This window comes from Pseudorca crassidens, chromosome 17, assembly GCF_039906515.1.
Source record: "Pseudorca crassidens isolate mPseCra1 chromosome 17, mPseCra1.hap1, whole genome shotgun sequence".
Taxonomy (NCBI): Eukaryota; Metazoa; Chordata; class Mammalia; order Artiodactyla; family Delphinidae; genus Pseudorca; species Pseudorca crassidens.
The window spans coordinates 36,578,805-36,600,428 of record NC_090312.1 but is presented as its reverse complement, the minus strand read 5'-3'; the positions used below and the strand labels follow the sequence as shown (position 1 = coordinate 36,600,428).

The 21,624-nt window shown below is 40.5% G+C and overlaps 1 long non-coding RNA gene across 1 annotated transcript; it reads left to right on the top strand.

Moving 5' to 3' along the window:
* The first annotated feature begins 8,391 nt into the window (after nucleotides 1-8,391).
* LOC137210525 (uncharacterized) lies at nucleotides 8,392-17,501 on the top strand. The gene is made up of 2 exons (XR_010936598.1): nucleotides 8,392-8,603; nucleotides 16,362-17,501. It is a non-coding gene; the product is annotated as an uncharacterized lncRNA (long non-coding RNA).
* The last annotated feature ends 4,123 nt before the right edge of the window (nucleotides 17,502-21,624 follow it).

The following is a 21,624-nucleotide window of genomic DNA, read 5'->3' as shown; positions in this document are numbered from 1 at the left end:
ACTTCACTTTCCACCTGGGCTCCATCTGACAATAGGTGACCTTTGGGTGAAGTTGGCACAGAATGGCAACAGACAGGACTCCCAGTTGGATGACATTTTCAGCACAGAGCAAGTCTTTGTGGAGCAGCATCTTGGAGAGCTTTCCTCAGGAACGTCAGGCATCTTGTCTGTGACGGGCACTCTGCTCCCTCTCCCCCCACCTCTTGCTACCTTCCCTCTTCCAATCTCTGTTTCTGCCTCTCTGTACCTTTGGCCAACTGAGGTTCCCTCTGCAGAACAATGCCTCTGGAGAAGGCTCAGGGACTCCTCAAAGACCTCATGTCAGAGTCAACACAGCCCTTTTCCTTTTTCTTAGTGGGCCTAACTGAGAGGTGTGGTGGCCTTAAGCAACAATGGTGGTGGGTTTTTTTTCAACAGTAGGACAGCATCCACCCTGGCAGTCCTGAAATGAAACTGAGAAGGACCCTATGGAACCCTCCAGGGTATAAAAGCCTTTCCGTGTTTCTTGTTTATAGGGAAAAGGCTTCAGCCTCCTAGACCTTCCCTGAGTTCCGAAGGGCAGATTCAAACAGTTACTAATTAGGGAACGGGGTGGGGGGGGAATGCAGAAACAAGAAACAATCCTGCAGCCTTGGGGCAGGGTCCTGCTTCCTCCTCAAAGACTATAAATAACAGTATCTTTGAGTTCTTCTGCAGGAACTAAGGCCCCCACCCAGGTGGAGCATGAAAACTTTAAGCTGAGCACAAGATTCCTGGGGCACCACCCTGTGACCTCACCACCAACCAGTCAGAAGAAAGTCACACACTCTGCAGCCCTCGCCCCAAATTTTGCCTATAAAAACCTTTCCTTAAAAGCCACTGGGGAGTTGAGGTCTTTTGAGTACAAGCTACCAGGTCTCCTTGCTTGGCCCTGCAATGAACCTTTCTCTGCGCTTCATGTTTCGGTATGTTTGGCCTCACTGTGCATTTGTAACAGGGAAGACCTAATGCTGACTCCATGTTTCTTCTGCATCTTTTATTTTAACCTTTGCTTTTCGTTGCTTTTGTTATTATTATAATCACTGTCTATAGCTGTAAGCGTACATAATGGCCTGCCACAGGGAACCCTGCCCCTCTGCCTGACTATTAAACTAAAAGGCCTTTGTTCAGCTCAGAGAGAGACATTCTGACCCTGCCCACCTATGAATGGCTGCAGAAAAGAAGAAATTAACACATCCCCCTCCCCATGCAGCTGAGCAAGGAGGTTTTGCAAGACAAATGGCCTTTTTACTTTACTTCCTCACCTCCTCTCCCTCTTCGCATCCAGACCCCATTAAGACGGTTATTTGGGTATGCTAGTCTGCCATCTTCTCGGTCTGCCGGCTTTCTGAATAAAATCGCTATTCCTTGCCTCAACACCTCGTCTCCCAATTTATTGGTCTGTCGTGCGGCAAACAGAGCGAGCTTGGACTTGGTAACACATTGGACACACGGACTCGTCTTAGGCAAAAGAAGCATTTACAGCAAACCACTCGGCACAGCTTGGTGTGAACTTCTGGAGGGCAGGGTATCAGTCTGGTTCCCCTCTCTACCCTGGCTTATAGAATAAACAGTTGACTGCAGTATAACAGAGCACACACAACTACTTAATTTTAATCCTCATCTAGCACCAGGACTCAAGAGTCATTGAAGCAAAGTGGAGAGTAGGAAGCCTTCCGGAGCCTTCCAGAGGAGGAAGTGTTTTACCATGAGTGGCTAAGAGTGTGAACACTGTACTCAAACAGATCTGTGGGTAAGATCCAACAGCTCTGCTACTTAGCCATTAATTTAGGCAAACTATTTTTTTCCTCAGAGCCTATCTATAAAGGGGAGACAATATTAATACTTATAGGATTCTTGTGACAATTTTTTTAACATGTTTATTGGAGTATAGCTGCTTTACAATGGTGTGTTACTTTCTGCTTTATAACAAAGTAAATCAGCTATACATATACATATATCCCCATATCTCCTCCCTCTTGCGTCTCCCTCCCACACTCCCTAACCCACCCCTCTAGGTGGTCACAAAGCACCAAGCTGATCTCCCTGTGCTATGCGGCTACTTCCCACTAGCTAGCTATTTTACATTTGGTTGTGTATATATGTCCATGCCACTCTCTCACTTCGTCCCAGCTTACCCTTCCTCCTCCCCATGTCCTCAAGTCCATTCTCTAAGTCTACGTCTTTATTGGTTCGTCAGAACCATTTTTTTTTTTTTAGATTCCATATATATATGTTAGCATACGGTATTTGTTTTTCTCTTTCTGACTTACTTCACTCTGTATGACAGACTCTAGGTCCATCCACCTCACTACAAATAACTCAATTTCGTTTCTTTTTATGGCTGAATAATATTCCATTGTATATATGTGCCACATCTTCTTTATCCATTCATTTGTCGATGGACACTTAGGTTGCTTCCATGTCCTGGCTATTGTAAATAGAGCTGCAATGAACATTGTGGTACATGACTCTTTTTGAATTATGGTTTTCTCAGGGTATATGCCCAGTAGTGGGATTGCTGGGTCGTATGATAGTTCTATTTTCAGTTTTTTAAGGAACCTCCATACTGTTCTCCATAGTGGCTGTATCAATTTACATTCCCACCAATAGTGCAAGAGGGTTCCCTTTTCTCCACACCCTCTCCAGTATTTACTGTTTATAGATTTTTTGATGATGGCCATTCTAACCGGTGTGAGGTGATACTTCATTGTAGTTTTGATTTGCATTTCTCTAATGATTAGTGTTGTTGAGCATCCTTTCATGTGTTTGTTGGGAGTCTGTATATCTTCTTTGGAGAAATGTCTATTTAGGTCTTCTGCCCATTTGTGGATTGGGTTGTTTGTTGTTTTGATATTGAGCTGCATGCGCTGATTGTAAATTTTGGATATTAATCCTTTGTCAGTTGCTTCATTTGCAAATATTTTCTCCCATTCTGAAGGTTGTCTTTTGGTCTTGTTTATGTTTTCCTTTGCTGTGCAAAAGCTTTTAAGTTTCATTAGGTCCCATTTGTTTATTTTTGTTTTTATTTCCATTTCTCTAGGAGGTGGGTCAAAAGGACCTTGCTGTGATTTATGTCATAGAGTGTTCTGCCTGTTTTTCTCTAAGAGTTTTATAGTGTCTGGCCTTACATTTAGGTCTTTAATCCATTTTGAGTTTATTTTTGTGTATGGTGTTAGGGAGTGTTCTAATTTCACTCTTTTACATGTAGCTGCCCAGTTCTCCCAGCACCATTTATTGAAGAGGCTGTCTTTTATCCATTGTATATTCTTGCCTCCTTTATCAAAGTTAAGGTGACCAAAGGTGTGTGGGTTTATCTCTGGGCTTTCTATCCTATTCCATTGATCTATATTTCTGTTTTTGTTCCAGTACCATACTATCTTGATTACTGTAGCTTTGTAGTATAGTCTGAAGTCAGGGAGCCTGATTCCTCCAGCTCCATTTTTCTTTCTCAAGATTGCTTTGGCTATTCGGGGTCTTTTGTGTTTCCATACAAATTGTGAAATTTTTTTGTTCTAGTTCTTTGCAAAATGCCATTGGTAGTTTGACAGGGATTGCATTGAATGTGTAGATTGCTTTGGGTAGTAGAGTCATTTTCACAATGTTGATTCTTCCAATCCAAGAACATGGTATATCTCTCCATCTGTTTGTATCATCTTTAATTTCTTTCATCAGTGTCTTATAGTTTTCTGCACACAGGTCTTTTGTGTCCTTAGGTAGGTTTATTCCTAGGTATTTTATTCTTTTTGTTGCAGTGGTAAATGAGAGTGTTTCCTTAATTTCTCTTTCAGATTTTTCATCATTAGTGTATAGGGATGCAAGAGATTTCTGTGCATTAATTTTGTATCCTGCTACTTTACCAAATTCATTGATTAGCTCTAGAAGTTTTCTGGTAGCATCTTTAGGATTCTCTATGTATAGTATCATGTCATCTATAAACAGTGACAGCTTTACTTCTTCTTTTCTGGTTTGGATTTGTTTAATTTCTTTTTCATCTGTGATTGCTGTGGCTAAAACTTCCAAAACTATGTTGAATAATAGTGGTGAGAGTGGACAACCTTATCTTGTTCCTGATCTTAGAGGAAATGGTTTCAGTTTTTCACCACTGAGAATGATGTTGGCTGTGGGTTTGTCATATATGGTCTGTATTATGTTGTGGTAAGTTCCCTCTATGCCTACTTTCTGGAGAGTTTTTATCATAAATGGGTGTTGAATTTTGTCAAAAGCTTTTTCTGCATCTATTGAGATGATCATATGTTTTTTCTCCTTCAATTTGTTAACATGGTTTATCACATTGATTGATTTGCGTATATTGAAGAATCTTTGCATTCCTGGGATAAACCCCACTTGATCATGGTGTATGATCCTTTTCATGTGCTGCTGCATTCTGTTTGCTAGTATTTTGTTGAGGATTTTTGCATGTATGTTCATCAGTGATATTGGCCTGTAGTTTTCTTTCTTTGTGACATCTTTGTCTGGTTTTGGTGTCAGGGTGACGGTGGCCTTGTAGAATGAGTTTGGGAGTGTTCCTGTGCTATATTTTGGAAAAGTTTGAGAAGGATAGGTGTTAACTCTTCTCTAAATGTTTGATAGAATTTGCCTGTGAAGCCATCTGGTCCTGGGCTTTTGTTTGTTGGAAGATTTTTAATCACAGTCTCAATTTCAGTGCTTGTGATTGGTAGGTTTATATTTTCTATTTCTTCCTGGTTCAGTCTCAGAAGGTTGTGCTTTTCTAAGAATTTGTCCATTTCTTCCAGGGTGTCCATTTTATTGGCATATAGTTGCTTGTAGTAATCTCTCATGATCCTTTGTATTTCTGCAGTGTCAGTTGTTACTTCTCCTTTTTCATTTCTAATTCTATGGATTTGAGTCTTTTCCCTTTTTTTCTTGATGAGTCTGGCTAATGGTTTATCAATTTTGTTTTTCCTGTCAAAGAACCAGCTTTTAGTTTTTTGTTTTGTTTTGTTTTGTTTTTTGCGATACGCTGGCCTCTCACTGTTGTGGCCTCTCCCATTGCGAAGCACAGGCTCCGGACGTGCAGGTCAGCGGCCATGGCTCACGGGCCCAGCCACTCCGCGGCCTGTGGGATCTTCCCGGACCGGGGCACGAACCCGTGTCTCCTGCATTGGCAGGCGGACTCCCAACCACTGAGCCACCAGGGAAGCCCCCAGCTTTTAGTTTTATTTATCTTTGCTATAGTTCCTTCATTTCTTTTTTATTTATTTCTGATCTGATCTTTATGATTTCTTTCCTTCTGCTAACTTTGGGGGTTTTTTGTTCTTCTTTCTCTAATTGCTTTAGGTGTAAGGTTAGGTTTCTTGTTTCTTGATATAGTATTGTACTCCTATCAACTTCCCTCTTAGAACTGCTTTTGCTGCATCCCATAGGTTTTGGGTCATCGTATTTTCATTGTCATTTGTTTCTAGGTATTTTTTGATTTCCTCTTTGATTTCTTCAATGATCTCTTGGTTATTTAGTAGTGTATTGTTTAGCCTCCATGTGTTTGTATTTTTTTTACAGATTTTTTCCTGTAATTGATATCTAGTCTCATAGTTTTGTGGTTGGAAAAGATACTTGATACAATTTCAATTTTCTTAAATTTTCCAAGACTTGATTTGTGACCCAAGATATGATCTATCCTGGAGAATGTTCCATGAGCACTTGAGAAGAAAGTGTATTCTGTTTTTTTTGGATGGAATGTCCTATAAATATTAATTAAGTCCATCTTGTTTAATGTATCATTTAAAGCTTGTGTTTCCTTATTTGGATGATCTGTCCATTGGTGAAAGGGGAGTGTTAAAGTCCCCTGCTATGATTGTGTTACTGTCGATTTCTCCTTTTATGGCTGTTAGCATGTGCCTTATGTATTGAGATCCTCCTATGTTGGGTGCATAAATATTTACAATTGTTATATCTTCTTCTTGGATTGATCCCTTTATCATTATGTACTGTCCTTCTTTTACTCTTGTAATAGTCTTTATTTTAAAGTCAATTTTGTCTGATATGAGAATTGCTACTCCAGCTTTCTTTTGATTTCCATTTTCATGGAGTATCTTTTTCCATCCCCTCACTTTCAGTCTGTACGTGTCCCTAGGTCTGAAGTGTGTCTCTTGTAGACAGCATATATACGGATCTTGCTTTTGTATCCATTCAGCCAGTCTGTGTCTTTTGGGTGGAGCATTTAATCCATTTACATTTGAGGTAGTTATCGATATGTATGTTCCTATTACCGTGTTCTTAATTGTTTTGGGTTTGTTATTGTACGTCTTTTCCTTCTTTTGTGTTTCCTACCTAGAGAAGTTCCTTTAGCATTTGTTTTAAAGCTTGTTTGGTGGTGCTGACTTCTCTTAGCTTTTGCTTGTCTGTAAAGGTTTTAATTTCTCCATCAAATCTGAATGAGATTCTTGCTGGGTAGAGTAATCTTGGTTGTAGGTTTTTCTCTTTCATCACTCTAAATATGTCCTGCCACTCTCTTCTGGCTTGCAGAGTTTCTGCTGAAGGATCAGCTGTTAACCTTATGGGGATTCCCTTGTATGTTGTTGTTTTTCCTTTGCTGCTTTTAATATTTTTTCTTTATATTTAATTTTTGGTAGTTTGATTAATATATGTCTTGGCATGTTTCTCCTTGGATTTATTCTGTATGGGACTCTCTGTGCTTCCTGGACTTGATTAACTATTTCCTTTCCCATATTAGGGAAGTTTTCAACTATAATCTGTTCAAATATTTTCTGAGTCCCTTTCTTTTTCTCTTCTCCTTCTGGGACCCCTATAATTTGAATGTTGGTGCATTTAATGTTGTCCCAGAGGTCTCTGAGACTGTCCTCAATTCTTTTCATTCTGTTTTCTTTATTCTGCTCTGCAGTAGTTATTTCCACTATTTTTTTTTTTTTTTTGCGGTACGCGGGCCTCTCACTGTTGTGGCCTCTCCCGTTGCGGAGCACAGGCTCCGGACGCGCAGGCTCAGCGGCCATGGCTCACGGGCCCAGCCGCTCCGCTGCATGTGGGATCTTCCCAGACCGGGGCACGAACCCGTGTCCCCTGCATTGGCAGGCGGACTCTCAACCACTACGCCATCAGGGAAGCCCTATTTCCACTATTTTATCTTCCAAGTCACTTACCTGTTCTTCTGCCTCAGTTATTCTGCTCTTGATTCCTTCTATAGAATTTTTAATTCCATTTATTGTGTTGTTCCTTTGCTCTTTAGTTTTTCTAGGTCCTTGTTAAACGTTTCTTGTATTTTCTCCATTCTGTTTCCGAGATTTCAGATCATCTTTACTATCATTACTCTGAATTCTTTTTCAGGTAGACTGCCTGTTTCCTCTTCATTTGTTTGGTCTGGTGGGTTTTTACCTTGCTCCTTCATCTGCTGTGTGTTTCTCTGTCTTCTCATTTTGCTTGACTTACTGTGTTTGGGGTCTCCTTTTCACAGGCTGCAAGTTCGTAGTTCCCATTGTTTTTGATGTCTGCCCCCCAGTGTCTATGGTTGGTTCAGTGGGTTGTGTAGGTTTCCTGGTGGAAGGGACTGGTGCCTGTGTTCTGGAGGATGAGGCTGGATCTTGTCTTTCTGGTGGGCAGGACCACATCCAGTAGTGTGTTTGGGGGTGTCTGTGACCTTATTATGATTTTAGGCAGCCTGTCTGCTAATAGGTGGGGTTGTGTTCCTGTCTTGCTAGTTGTTTGACATAGGGTGTTCAGCACTGGAGCCTGCTGGTCGTTGAGTGGAGTTGGGTCTTAGCGTTGAGATGGAGATCTCTGGGAGAGCTTTCGCCGTTTGATATTATGTGGAGCCAGGAGGTCTCTGGTGGACCAATTTCCTGAACTCGGCTCTCTCACCTCAGAGTCACAGGCTTTACACCCAGCCAAAGCACCAAGACCCTGCCAGCCACACGGTTTGCCTCCAGGAGGGCTGAAGAATCTCCAAACTCCTCTCTTGTGGCAATTAAATGAGATAAAATCTAAAAGCCTCCAGTATGGAGACTGTCCCATAATAAGAGTGCAATAAACTTTCGTTATTATCAATTATCAGTAACTTGCTACTGGGAGAGGAGCAATCTATGTGCGTTTGGCTACCACTGGGACCTTTCTGGAAGCAAAGGTTGTGGAAGGGCCTCTCCAGTGAGTCAGGACTAGAAACTATAGTGGGAACTCCCCATGCTCCCCCCCCCCCGCAAGCCTATTGCCTCACATCACAACGGAGGTCAGCATAGGCCAGACCAAAACCAAGAAGAGTTAGCCCTTCCCCACCAATATCAGGCTATTGCATAAGCCCTGAGATTTAGAACTAATCCTAGGGAGGAGGAAGAGGGAAGGGTGAATCATGTGCTTATATAAGTTTGTGAGTGGAAAATAGTCATACTTGTTACACCTGTAAAGGTCTGTCCTGGAAGAACTACAGCAGGGATGCAGACGATTTGGCATATGGAGTGAAGCAACCTACCTCCCACCTGTACCCTACATCCTCGCCACCAATCCTACTCTCCTCAAGGGAAGAATGAAAGTCTGATTAAAGGAACAGTGGGACACTGCTAGAAACCTTCACTCGCATTCAAACATGGAGGACTAAAACCCTGCACTTGATCCGGAAGGTAATGGGCTCTATTGCTGGTGTTTGAGAAGGGAGGTGGCGTGGCCATATGGGGTGATGACTGGCTTGCTAGCAGAGCACACAGTAGTTTGGTGACTGCAGAGACAGGATGATGGAGACTGGAGACGGGAGATGAGAGGTGGATAGAGCGGGGATGGAAAGGAAGACATGGATTCTGCAGAGGTTCTTGAGTTTTTTTCCCCTGAGTAAAATTGTAGGGGATGCACGGAGGGGAAACGTTAGAGGTGGCTGAGGGAAAGACGATGCCAGAAACTGAGATGTCAGGAGAAGGAATGGCTTAAGGGTGAGCAGGGCTGGTGAATATACTGTTAGTCAAGTTGCGTTAAGGTGCTGAAGGGATGTCCAAGTACAAATATCAGGAACGCTATTGAAAAAGTGATTACAGGCCTAGCATGCTGGTTCTCAAACTTTTGGTCTCAGGACTGTTTTATACTCTTAAAAATTATTGCGGAGCCAACGAACTTTTGATTAAGTGGGTTTTATCTACCAATGTTTATTGTATTAGAAATTAGAACAAAGACATATAAAATTTTTAGTAATTTGTTTAAAAGTAACAGCAAACCAGTTACAAATTAACATAAATAATATTACTGTATTTTCCAAAACAAAAAAACCTCAGTGATCGTTTTACACTTTTGCTAATCTCTTTAATGTCTGGTTAAGAGAAGACAGCTGTATTCTCAGATCCGCTTTTACATTCGATTTGTTAGGACAAACTGTTTTAGTTGAAGTATACAAAGAAAATCTAGATTCACGCAGATATGCAGTTGCCAAAGGGATTATCTTTAGGATTTACCCCCCTCCCCCGCCAGGACCTTGGAACGATACTTTGAGGACTGCTCATCTACAGAAAGGCTTTTTTTTTCTTTTTGGGCCACACTGTGCAGCTTGTGGGATCTTAGTTCCCCAACCAAGGATTGAACCTGGGACCATGGCAGTGAAAGTGCTGAGTCCTAACCACTGGACCACCAGGAAATTCCCCAGAAAGGCTTTATAATGAATGTTTTGAAGTACTCTGTCTGGAGATGATAGTTAACAATGTAAGAATAAAGGAGCTCTTATTGGAAGAGGAAAGAAAAAAGTGCAGAGAGCCGAGATCCTATCTTTGGGTGCATTTGTACAGTTAATCCTTGTTATGCGTAAATTCTGTCTTTGCAAATTTGCCTACTTGCTAAAATTACTTTGTAACCCCCTAAGCAATATATGGTGCAGATCAGTAAAAAGTCTGAGTTGCCTGATGCATCTGTTCCCAGCTGAGAAAAGTATCCAAATGGAGGTACTGATCAACTTGTCAGATAACAGCAGTGGAAGCAGAAGAAACACCCCCTCCTGCCTAGACAGGTCCTCCAAGCCTTCAGCCTGCCTCTACAACTCAGTAAAGCCTCCAGGCTTGCCCCCGGGCAGAGCGTGTGGTCCTTCCTAGGAATACAAGGAGAGGGGAGGGGCTCCTCTACTGTACAAAGAGGGGAAAGGAAAATAGAACGTGTTAGATGACAAAGGTGAGCTGATTGGAAAAGGAGGGTTCTGAACTCTTGACTTTCTCTGAGGTGAACAGAAGGGTGGAATTTTTCAGGAAGAGCACTCTGGGTTAAAACCTAGACCTTTATAGCCAGGAATTGCCAGAAAGGCAAACATCTTTTGATGAACTCCGGGTTGAATATGGCTGAAAGGAAAGGAAGTCCTAGCTCACTGTGGTTTTAAGATGATTTGAGGCAAGGTGAGCTCAGCTTCTCCAGCTACCAGTAAGATTCCACGGACATGGCCCACTTCCACCACCTGGTGACCACACACTTAAATTGCAAGGCCTGCTTTTAGAAGCCGGGGGACATCCTTTGGCTGAATGGAGAAAGCCAATGAAATTAACTTATAGCAAAAAACTGCTAATTTTTTTAACCTAGAAATAATAACTGATCATTCTACATCAACCTATACTGATCACTCTCTTCTGTGCATTAGTGTACCTTTTTTGATGTGTTTTTTGAACAATACCTGGTAGATACTGAACTGCTCTTGACTTGACAACAGACGTTAAATAGAAGTCAACTGACTATTCAACAGCAGGGAAGACCTAATAGCATCTTCTCCTGGATCCCTGAAGACTTTTAAACGAGGCCCCAGAAGAAGCTGGAGCTCAGCCAGCTTGCTACAAAGACAGAGTTTGGTTTTGCTCCCCTGGTGTGATCTGAAAAGCCAAGGAAGACCCACCTCTGAAGTGCAAAGGACCCTAAAATCCCTGCATTAGTAACCAGATCTATTTCCTTTCGAGTGTTCTCTTTGAAAAGCTAGACACCCATTGTGAAGGGGGAGCTGTTAATTCATTAGCAGTTCAGTGTGAAAAACTGTCTTAGCCATGCCCTTAGAGGGTCCTGGGAGAAGGGTGAGAAGAGGGCCCAAAATGGGGAGGAGAGGGCTTCACATAAGGTCTTTCTGATTATCCTGGGCCAACAGGGTCAGGGAGGACCCCTGGTGAGAGCCTTGCACAGGGTAACCTGCCTCTCCCCAGGCTGCAGAAACATTGACAGAACTGTTGGCCGGCTCACCAGAGAAAGCAATGTGTGGAGTGACTGGAGGACACTGGGGGAAAGGCTAAAAAAGAGTGATTCCCTCAGGATCCCACAGACATTCTCTAGCTGGGGGACACTTTTGTTTCTTTAAAGCAGAGCGTGCAAGGCTTGTGGGCCCGATCCTCTCCAAAGATATGAATTGCTTAATTCTCAATATATAAAATCAGGAGATTTCACGTAAAAATCTGGATTTCCAGCTTTTCCTGAAAAAAGAATAAGAATGAGGAGAATGATGAGGAGTCCGGCATTTTTCTCTGACCAGGGACTGGCTGGAACTGACTGGGGGCTGCTCCCCTGGGAGAAATGCGCTCGCTCCACGTACCACAGTCTCCACCTGGCCCACATGCCTCATTTATGTTCCTGGCCTGGGTCTGAAACCATCTGAGGTTGCAACTCAGCTTTTAAACAATAATTAAAACAATGAGAAAAATCCTGCAACTATCAGTAATAACCAGTTATTTAATGTTACTGCAAGCCAGACATTGTGCTAGTGATGTTATCCAAAGATTATCATTAATTCTCACAAAAACAACGGTGTTGGGACTTCCCTGGTGGTGCAGTGGTTAAGAATCCACCTGCCAATTCAGGGGACAAGGGTTCGATCCCTGGTCCAGGAAGATCCAGCCTGCTGTGGAGCAACTAAGCCCGTGCTCCACAACTACTGAGCCTGTGCTCTAGAGCATGCGAGCCACAACTACTGAGCCTGTGTGCCACAACTACTGAGCCTGCGCTCTAAAGCCTGTGAGCCACAGCTACTGAAGCCCGCGCACCTAGAGCCCGTGTTCCGCAACAAGAGAAGCCACCGCAATGAGAAGCCCACGCACCACAACAAAGACCCAACGCAGCCATAAATAAATAAATAAAAATTTAAAAAAAAAACACAACAGTGTTTATATTCCCATATTAGAGAGAAGGAAACCATGGGACAAGGGAGAGTTTTATATTCACATGTTCCTTTTCATACTTGTTTAGAATATTGCCACTGTAGATGTTCTTGGGTATTTATTACATAATTTGTATTTATTTGTCTTTATTCTCATTTCATTATAGATGCAGGTAAAAACGACTAGTACTACATTCCCTTTCAATGTAAGCAACAATCTAACTCTGTCTGTAGCACCAAAATCACCACCAAACTGCACATCCTACTTGGTCTCACCTCTGCTACGATTCAAGATTCACAGCAACACCCCTCTAACTTTTCCCATCTTGCCCAGGAGATAATGGATTTTCTAAGACTTCTTTCTAAACCAGATATTCATGGCTCCTCATTATTTTGCTAATTCATTAACAGCTATGCTGTATTTCAAATGACCAAGTACATGTGTGCCAACAGGGAAAAAAGAGGCATTTCCTTTTGTGCCCATTTATTACCAATGAAAATCGATTTAAGCTGTTGTTTCTCTGGCTGTGAGGGGTAATCCTTAGGGAGCCAGTAGAGGAAGGCTCAGAGGGCAGCAAATGGAGTGCTCCTTTTTTTAATCCAGTTTTATTGAGATATAACTGGCATACAGCACTGTATAACTTTAAGTTGTACAGCATAATGATTTGACTTCCATACATCATGAAATGGTTACCAAAATAACTTTAGTGAACATCCATCATCTCATAGAGATACAAAATTAAAGAAATAGAAAACATTTTCCTCGTGATGAGAACTCGTAGGATTTACTCTTTTAATGACTTTTTTTTCTTTTTTTATTTATTTTGGCTGTGTAGGGTCTTCGTTGCTGCACGCGGGCTTTCTCTAGTTGCGGCAAGCGGGGGCTACTCTTCATTGTGGTGCATGAGCTTCTCATTGTGGTGGCTTCTCTTGTTGTGGAGCATGGGCTCTAGGCACGCAGGCTTCAGTAGTTGTGGCACACGGGCTTAGTTGCTCCATGACATGTGGAATCTTCCCGGACCAGGGCTTGAACCCGTGCCCCCTCCGTGGGCAGGCAGATTCTTAACCACTGTGCCACCAGGGAAGTCCCTTTAATGACTTTAATATAAAACATACATCAGTGTTAACTATGTTTATCATGTTGTACATTACATCCCTAGTACTGACTGCTGTGGCTAGGACTTCCAAAACTATGTTGAATAAACGTGACAAGAGTGGGCATCCTTGTCTTCTTCCTGATCTTAGAGGAAAGCTTTCAGCTTTTCACCATTGAGTATGATGTTAGCTGTGGGCCTGTTGTATGTGACCTTTATAAGGCTGAGGTATGGTCCCTCTGTACCCACTTTGTTGAGAGTTTTTATCATGAATGAATGTTGAATTTTGTCAAAAGCTTTTTCTGCATTTATTGAGATGATCATATGATTTTTGTTCTTCAGTTTGTTAATGTGTTGTATCACGTTGATTGATTTGTGAATATTGAACCATCCTTGCATCCCTGGGATAAATCCCACTTGATCATGGTGTATGATCCTTTTAATGTATTGTTGGATTTGGTTTCCCAATATTTTGTTGAGGACTTTTGAATCTATGTTCATCAGTGATATTGGCCTGTATTTTTTTGTCATATTTTGCCTAGTTTTGGTATCAAGGTGATGCTGACCTTATAGAATGTGTTCAAAAGCATTTCTTCCTCTGCAATTTTTTGGAATAGTTTGAGAAGGATAGGTGTTAACTTTTCTTTAAATGTTTGGTAGAATTCACCTGTGAAGCCATCTGGTCCTGGACTTTTGTTTGTTGGGAGTTTATTTGTTTCTGATTCAATTTAATTACTGGTAACTTGTCTGTTTATATTTTCTATTTCTTCGGAGATTGTACGTTTCTAAGAAATTGTCCATTTCTTCTAGGTTATCCATGTTATTGCCATATAATTGTTCATAGAGGTCTCTTATGAGCCTTTGTATTTCTCTAGTGTTAGTTGTAACTTCTTTTTCATTTCTGATTTTATTTATTTGCACCCTCTCTTTGTTTTTCTTGATGAGTCTGGCTAAAGGTTTATCAATTTTTTTAATCTTTTCAAAGAACAAGCTCTTAGTTTCATTGATCTTTTCTATAGATTTTTAGCCTCTATTCATTTATTTTTGCTATGATCTTTATGATTTCTTTCCTTCTACTAACTTTGGGTTTTGATCTTTCTTCTCTATTTGCTTTAGGTGTAAGGTTAGGTTTTTTGTTTGAGATTTCTCTTGTTTCCTGAGGTAGGCTTGTATCACTGTAAATTTCCCTCTTCAAACTGCTTTTGCCACATCCCATAGATCTTGGATCATTATGTTTTCATTATCATTTGTTTCCAGGTGTTTTATGATTTCCTCTTTGATTTCTTCAGTGACCCATTAGTTGTTTAGTAGCATATTGTTTAGCCCTCATGTGTTTTGTTTTCTGCAGTTCTTTTCTTATAGTTGATTTCTAGTCCCATAGGGTTGTGGTCAGAAAAGATGGTTGATATGATTTCAATCTTAAATTTACTGAGACTTGTTCTGTTGCCTAGCCTGTGATCCATCCTGGAGAATGTTCCACGTGTACTTGAGAAGAATGTGTATTCTGCTGCTTTTGGATGGAGTGTTCTATATGTATCTATTAAGTCATTTGTTCTAATGTGCCACTTAAGGCCAGTGTTTCCTAACTGATTTTCTGTCTGGATGATCTATTGATGTAAGTGGGGTGTTAACATCCCCTACTAGTATTGTGTTACTGTCAATTTCTCCCTTTATGTCTATTAATATTTGCTTTATGTATTTAGGTGTTCCTATGTTGGGTGCAAATATATTTACAATTGTTATATCTTTTTCTTGAATTGATCCCTTGATCATTATGTAATAGCCTTCTTTGTCTCTTGTAAGTCTTTATTTTAAAGTCTATTTTGTCTGATATAAATATTGATACCCTGGCTTTCTTTTGATTTCCATTTGCAATGGAATACCTTTTCCCATCCCCTCACTCAGTCTGTGTGTCTTTAGATCTGAACTGAGTCTCATGTAGGCAGTATATATCTTGTTTTTGTATCCATTCATCCACTATATATCTTTTTTCTTTAATTAAAAAAATTTTTTTAGGTTGTGCCACGCAGCATGAGGGATCTTAGTTCCTCAACCGGGGATCAGACCCGTGCCCCCTGCAGTGGAAGCACGGAGTCCTAACCACTGGACTGCCAGAGAATTCTCCACTATATATCTTTTGATTGGAGCATTTAGTCCATTTACATTTAAAGTAATTATCGATAGATATGTACTTATTACCATTTTGTGAATTGTTCTTGGGTTGTTTTATAGTTCTTTTTTGTTTCTTTCTTTTTCTTTTGCTCTCTTCCTTTGTGAGTTGATAACTATCTCTAGTTTTATGTTTGGGTCTCTTATAGATTTTTGTTTTGTGGTTACCATGAAGTTTATATATATGTAATTATTTTAAGTTGCTGCTCTCTTAAGTTTGAATGCCTTTTAACAGCCCTGCATTTTCACTCCCACACCCCACATTTAATGTTTTTGGCATCATATTTTACATCTTTTTGTTATGTGTCTCCTTTAACTAATTATTGTGGATATTGATGATTTTACTACTTTTATCTTTTAACCTTTCTCCAAGTTTATAAGTGATTGATCTACTACCTTTACTGTTAGTTTGATCATGTATTATGCGATTAATGAAAAACAAACTATCCCAATGACACATCTTTTGATATTCCACAAACTTTGTAACTTTCTCTTCTTCCTTCTCTTTTTGTTTATTTGTTTCAACCTCAGTGATTTTCTGTTTATCATTTTATTTCTTATCAAAGTTATCTATGATCATAAAGAGTCAAATACAAGGTTTGTTACAAAAATGGCAGATACCTCACACTCCATTTCCTAATACAACCCCTTTCAAATCTCCAAATAACAATCTTATACTGTATTCTATATATTTTTCAATTTTATATTTTAGTTATCAACGTCCTACTATGGAAGATAAGGATTTAGCTACCTTCTCTCTCTCTTTCTCTTTTCCTCTCTCTCTCTCATACACACACACACACACACACACACACACACTCTCTCTCTCATACACACACACACACACACACACACACACACACTCTCTCTCTCTCTCTTTCTAACTCCCCATCTTCCCAAAACAGGTAAATAATTTTTGTTAGTTAAGTATTTAGTGTTGAATTAATCAAGGTCCAATCAGGAGTCAGAAACTGCACAGTGATTTGTAGAGGGAAAATTTAACATAAGAATTATTAACTGCAATATAGGATCATCTATGGAAGAAAGAGAACTCTGGAATATACCCTAGAGATGAACAAAGCTACTCAAGGAAGAAACATCCCTTCCAGAGGCTCAGATGGCAGAGAAGTACACTGAGTTGCTCCAGGCCAGAGCTGGTCAACACTTACTGGACAAGCAGGAGACACTGCTCCAGGGTGCAGGTGGGTAGAAAAGCATGGCCAGGACTAGCAAGCAGAAGAAGCCTCTCTGAAGGGCTGTCAGGCCAGGGCTGAGAAGCCAACCACTGGGGTGCTGGCATGATTCAGTGGGAATCTACTCATTGGAGTGCTGCAAAAATTTGTTAATATAGGTGAATGCCACTGAATGTCTTCCCCAACCCATCCATAGCTGGCAACCAAACAGTTGGAGCAAGGAGGAAAACAGAAAACACTGGTACCTGGGAAGAGAAGCCTCTTCCTCCTGCAGTTTCCCTCCGGTGCCCTCTACTGACGAAGCTTTTAACACCATGTCGGCGCAAAGGAGGAACTGAGGATCCAGATCAACTTTCACAGGTCAAGAAATGGAGTTTGAATCTGGGGCCAAAGGCAACAAATTGCTAACTGGTATAAGTGTTTATCTTTTATGATTGTAAAAATCTTACTGACAGCTGAGCCGTGTAGTGTACTATAATCACTTCTCCTTCCCTACTTGTTTTTTTTGTTTTTTCTTGAATTAATAACTGACTTTGTTGTTTTTGTTTCTTTAATTATCACCAATCCCCAAATTCTCCCCCAAGTTATGTAAATCTCCCCTCCACTGAGGGAGCAATAGTCTCAGTCCTAATTGTGGCAACTTTCAGTACGAGAACCACTAGTTAGGTGAGGAAAGCTGGGCAGCAGAGACCATCGTTATTATTTGAGGAACTTTATGCATCTTCAGCAGGATTCCCCACAATGGCCTTGGGGCCAATTCACAGAGGCCACTGACTCTTTTCTCTACCATCTCCTTTCTTCCCCCGAGGGGTGATCTCGCAAATTCTGTGCCCTCTCCTTCATTAACTCACTGCTCCTGGCTTCTCAGCGTCCCATTTATTAATTAAAACAGAGCAGTAAATATGGCTGATAAGCATGAACAGTGGAACAACACATTGTATTAAAAACGAGGAGAAGAACAATTGTGACATAATTCAGACCCACGCCATCAACCTCTAACCCCTTGAAAAGGTCTCTGAAACTTTCTGGAATTTCCACAAAAGTCATTCTCTTTGTACTAAACTTTCAACTTCCTTAAGGACTATCATTCTAGATAAACAGACCATGTCTTATTAAGTTCTATTGCTTTCCTCTTTTAATCACTAGTATCATCTCTGAAAAGTATCCCTTGTAACAAATGTATATAATTTCAACTACCTCTCATAGAAAATGTGTGTAATTTCAATCAAACAAAAAATCTATAGTTAGGCTGGTTCTCACCACTACGTGGAATCTTATTTTTATAGTGACATAATTTCTGAGTTTTGAACCACTGATTTAGAAACAGACCTTTGAAATTCAACACATTTGTGGATTGGAAACTACGCATTTTCAAGGTCTGACTGTGAAATAGAAAAATTACTTTCACGGTATTAGTTATAATGTATCCTGTAATATCACACCATATATACAACACATAAATTTATGTATTAACTCAACAAATTTGTATTCCATCTCAAAATTATTTGCATCACAAATGTTTGTTTTGTTGTCATGCACTTTTTACTGCCTGGAAACACAGGGCCAAGACACATAGTAGGAGCTTAAGAAAGGCATTGGATTAAATGGGAATTTTAATCCAATTGACTATTTAATCATTAAAATCACTTTATACCTGTTATTGTACTATGATATACTGTGTTATGTTATTTTAGAATTAGGATTATTAATGTATAATGTACCAGCATTGTGTGTAGTTATAAATTACTGAGCCTGTGTCATAAAATTTAGAACTCGCCTTTTTGCGGTTTGAAGCTTTACCCCTACCCTTCATTCCCAGGCACAAACATTTCATGCTGGCTTGTGCAGAACACTAAGTGGCCCCAACAGATAAAGCCCAAGGTTTTTAAAGTTCAAATATCTAAATAGTTTTCTTCCACGGATAGTGTTTTTCCATTGGTTTTGAAAACCAAATAACTTTAGGATTCAAAGGAATGTGAAAGCTCTAAGTACACATTCATATGGGTTGATGGTAAATTGCTATACACAGAATGCTGTTCAAGCCTGAAATATTAAGGAAACTCATTGTTTCCTTTAAAAAAAAAGTTGGCTTTAGTTGTTGGCCTTTTACTGAATGAATGGATTTTCCAGAAAGACAAAAAGTAATTTTCTACAACTAGCAGAGAAAGGGAAGGAGGAAAACTGGTTTCAACAGGCCAGTATTCAGATAATGGCAAATCCAGGACTCCTGTCTGGTTAAAAGCTTATGTCCTTAGAGACTATTTTGAAGCTGTTATTTGAAGAATAAAATGGTAAACAAAGTACTTTAACTGGCAAGAAAACAGAGTCAGAATTTACCCCAAATTATATTCCAGAATGATTAAAATTTGAATGTAAAATAAGGCAAATATATAAAAGTTTAAGAAGAAAGTGTATGTACATGTTTATGTATCTCTGGTGAAAGAGGCCTTGCTAAGCTAACATATCACTGAAGACAAAAGGCATCAAGAATATGACTGACAGATTAGACCACATGAAAATCCAAATTTTTCCTGTTACGGACTGAATGTTTGTGTCTCCATGAAAGCCATAAGTCCTAACCCTCAATGTGATGGTATTTGGAGATGGGACCTTTGGAAGGTAGTTAGGGTTAGATGAGGTCAAGAGGGTGAGGCCCTCATGACCTTATAAGAAGAGACACCAGAGAGCTTGTTCTCTCCGTGCCGTGTGAGGACACAGCAAGAAGGTAGCCATCGGTGGTGAGCTTGGAAGAAAGCTCTCTCCAGAAACTGACCGTGCTGACACCTTGATCTTGGAGCTCTAACTTCCAGAACTGTGAGAAAATAGATTTCTGTTGTTTAAGGTACCCAGACTATTCTATTTTGTTATGGCAACTCAAGCAGACTAACACACGGCCTAAAGAAAGTTTAAAAACCAGAAATGTGAAGAAAAAGATTTGCAACATGCGTAATAAGCAACACGTCTATAATTCCAAAATATATAATTTTTGTGTTACAAATCCACTAGAAAAATACAAATATCTTAATAGCAAAATGAGCAAAGGTCACAGAAGGATAATTTATCAAAGAACTACAGATTGTCAATAAATAAAACATGCTCTATATCATTACTGTGACAGGTAGAAAAATGACCCACCAGAGATGTCATGTCCTAATCCCCAGAACCTGTGACAGCAAAAGAGGTTTTGCAGAAGTGATTAGGGATTTTGAGATGTGATATTATTCTGGGTTATCTGGGTGGTCCCAAAGTAATCACAAGGGTCCTTATAAGTGAAAGAGGGAGGCAGGAGAGTCAGAATCAGAGAAGGAGATGTGAGGAGAGAAGCAGAAGTTAGACTAATGATGGAGGAAGGCGCCACAAGCCAAGGAATGCAGGAGGCTTCTAGAAGAAAGAAATAGATTCTTCTGTTTCAACATAATAAATTTATGTTCTTTTAAGCTACCAAGTTTGTGGTAATTTATTACAGCAGCAATAAGAAAGCAATATAATGACTAATCAAAGAAATAGACATTTAAAAAATGATTTTGCCTTTAGAGCTCTGTAAAGGCAAAGTGTTGGTGTGGGAAACACAGGCACACATATGCTTTTGGGAGGAATGTAAATTAGTATACCCTTTCAGGAGTCATTTGGCAGTAAGTATCAGATCTTTAAACATGCATACTCTCTGACATAACAGTTTTAATCTTCCTTGACTATGTCCTAAAGCACTGGATTTCCAGCTACATTTAGTGATGGAACTCTTTCTTCTCCCCAAATGGAGCAGAGAGACGTGAACCTATGATTGTTGAAGGAAGATTAAGGGCTGAAGCCCTGCAGCCTTCACCTCACCCCTGCAGGAGCCCCTCACGCATTTCCACGGGCTCCATGGAACACACTCTGAGAACCACTGTCCTGGGGGAAGAACTGGACAAGCAAACCAAAGACCGCCAAAACACAAGGATGTTTATCACAACATTGTTCATAATTGCAAGAAATTAGAAACCACCTACATGGCCCTCGAAAAAGTGACTTATGGTTTATTTATAAGCACTCTACAATACTATGTACCTATTAAAAATGATGACATGCAACTATATTGACATGGAAAGAGTTATGCATTTATGGAGTGGGAATAGGCTATAAAATATCTTTGCATGGTAAGGTTCATTTCTTAAATATATACATACAGATATGCATAGAAAAGACGTCTAAGGGGATATAGATCAAAGCATTAACAGTGTTCATCTCTGTGTGGTGGAATTAAGATGAGTTTTACTTTCTTTTTTACACCTTTATGTATTTTAAAATATGAATACATATTACTTTTATAATCAGAAAAAAAAATCTGGCTGGGGACTTCCCTGTTGGTACAGTGGTTAAGAATCCACCTTCCAATTCAAGGGACGTGGGTTTGATCGCTGGTCGAGGAACTAAGATCCCCATGCCACAGGGCAACTAAGCCCACGTGCTCTGGAGCCCGCACGCCACAACTAGAGAGAAGCCCATGCACCACAACGAAGAGCCTGTGCGCCCGCAACGAAAGATCCTGCATGCCGCAGTGAAGGTCCCGCATTCCACAACTAAGACCTAACTCAGCCAAATAAATAAATAAAGAAAAGAAAAAAATCTGGCTGTACCTTGAATAACAAGGAGCAGGCAAATGAAGGAATGGCTAGAATATGCATGGGTTGGGGGGAGCTGAGAGAGGGAGAGAGAGGGAAGTGGTAGACTGAGGTAGAAGCAGGTATTTAAGGTGAGGACGTTTGAACAAAGCCGTCAGTGTTGTATATCTTCCACTTCCATGCTAACTCCTCTTTTTCCCTTTTCCTTTCTGCTCTGTGCGTGGCGAGCAGAAAGGAAAAGGGGAAAAGAGGCTCCATTCCACTGGGGTAGTAACACTTAAGGTGACTCAATATGGGACTTACTCCAGCACCTACTTTTCCCCAGTTTCATGCCTAAGAAATGGGGAGCCTTCCTGGTGTCAAGGCACTGGCTGGTGGGATGTCATCGGATGTCACTCCTGGGACACCCCATTGCTCCTCTGTTCTCAGAGAGCAATTCAAGAGTTTCAGTGTTTCCTTCTCCTCCTTCTATGCTGTCCACAGGCACGCAGGTATTG